We start from the raw sequence: 2,326 nt of genomic DNA, 5'->3' as shown, positions 1-2,326 counted from the left end.
ATAAGTGAGAACACGCAGTGTTTGATTTTCTGTTCTTGTGTCAGTTTGCTGAGAATGATGGTGGTTGTTTTTAGAGCTAAAAATTAAAACAATTGAACTCATGGAGATAGAGAATAGAAAGGTGGTTACCAGAGGCTGAGAAAGGTAGTAGGGAGGAGTAGGGGGCAAATGGGGATGATTACTGTGGATTAAAATTTTGAAAGAATGAATAAGATCTAGTATTTGATACCAAATAGGATTACTTTGGGAGGCTGAGGTGGGGAGTCCACTTGAGCTCAGGAGTTCAAGACCAGCCTGGGCAACATGATGAGACCCCGTCTCTACAAAAATTAGCTGGGCATGGTGGTGCACACCTGTAGTCCCAGCTACTTAGGAGGTTGAAGTAGGAGGATTACTTGAGCCTGGGTGGCAAAGGTTGCAGCAAGCTGAGATCACACCACTGTGCTCCAGCCTGGGTGACAAAGTGAGATGAGATCTTGTCACACACACATACACAAAGATAGTATTTTTAAGCAATGAAAGTATGTTCAGGTCCAGAGAGAGGAGGCAAATTCAAAATTCAAAGTGGGAAAGACTGATAACAGCTCAACTCTAGAGAAGAGAATTTAGCAAGGAAGGAGAGAGAAACAACAACTATATCGTAGAATTTTTTTTTTTTTTTTGAGATGGGGTTTTGCTCTTGTTGCCCAGGCTGAGGTGCAGTGATGCAATCTCCACTAACAGCAACCTCCGCCTCCTGAGTTCAAGTGATTCTCCTGCCTCAGCCTCCCAAGTAGCTGGGATTACAGCCATGTGCCACCACACCAGGCTAATTTTATATTTTTGGTAGAGATGGGGTTTCTTCATGTTGGTCAGGCTGGTCTCAAACTCTGGACTTCAAGGTGATCCATCCACCTTGGCCTCCCAAAGTGCTGGGATTATAGGTGTGAGGCGTGGTGCCTGGCTTATTGTAGGAAAATTTAGACTTTCTGTCTGAAGGTTCAATAATCGAGTCATTCTGCCAAAATAAACAGACAATAGACAGATTGACAGGAGAAAAAGCATACAACTTTATTAACATGCAAGTGGACATGGGAGTCCCACAAATATGAGACTCGAAAAAGGGCCACAAGCAGCTGAAGCTTAAATAGCACCATCTTCATAGGGAAGAGAAAAATGGGAAGTGTAGGCAATTATGAGGGGCAGAAATTATTTTCAAGGGGAAGGAATGAGTCTGAGAAACAGGCAATGGCTTGAGACAAAGTTCCCTGAGCTCTGGGGGAGGTGGCAGGAAGATGAGGGGTGGAACTTCCCTGTGAACAAAGGTTGTCTTATTACATAGATAGTATCCCAGGTTTTCTCTCAGAGTGAGAGTGCCCTCAGAAGAATAGATGAAAAGTCTGTCTGGGCATGATGACTTTTAGTCTTTTCTCTTCTCTAGTGGTTCATCTTTTCTGGTCTTAAGACAACTGCATTTTTTTTTTCTTTGAGACAGGGTCTCATTCTGTCTCCCAGGCTGGAGTGCAATGGTGCCATCTTGGCTCACTGCAACCTCCGCCTCCTGGGTTCAAGTGATTCTCCTGCCTCAGCCTCCCCCTAACCCTAACCCTCCTGAGTAGCTGGGATTACAGCCACGTGCCACCTCGCCTGGCTAATTTTTTTGTATTTTTAGTAGAGACAAGGTTTCACCATGTTGACCAGGCTGGTCTCGAACTCCTGACCTCAAGTGGTCCACCCGCCTTGGCCTCCCAATGTGCTGGAATTACAGGCTTGAGCCACTGCACCTGGACTACAATTGCATATCTTTTGGAAGAAGTTTTCCTCAGTCAGATAAGGATATGTCCAGAGAGAGTCCCTCCCTGCACTTGAGGGGAGGAGACAAGAGAAGATTAGAAAGTCCTGGGCTCTGAGGCAGCTTCTAAGACTTTCCAATTTCCTTAAACTCAAAAGTGCTCAGCAAGCTGAAGCTTTATACTTTGGGGGCATCATTCTCTGTGCCCCAACCATGTCATGCCACTGCAGAGAGTTTCCTGATCATTAAGCCCTGCTTTTGCCCATTTTATCAAGAACAATCTCTTGACCCAGGAAGGCTTGTTCAATACTGGGAGGCCACATGGCTGTATTGCCCAAAGAGAGCCAGTGTTTATTCAAGGCAGTTACAACAATTCTCAAGGAAAATAGTGGAAAGGAAATAATGTAGGAACAAGTTGTTTTAAAACTGTGACTTGCTATTAGAGAGTATCGCTACATATTTAGGGAATGCCCCACGTTATGAGTTCCCACCCCATCACTGCAAAAGCCAGACACTGGTTGTTCCAGCTCCTTTGTTTTTGTAACACAGACATGT

The sequence above is a fragment of the Cebus imitator genome, unplaced genomic scaffold (genome assembly GCF_001604975.1).
Source record: "Cebus imitator isolate Cc_AM_T3 unplaced genomic scaffold, Cebus_imitator-1.0 Scaffold110, whole genome shotgun sequence".
NCBI lineage: Eukaryota > Metazoa > Chordata > Mammalia > Primates > Cebidae > Cebus > Cebus imitator.
Note: the sequence above shows the minus strand (reverse complement) of the source record.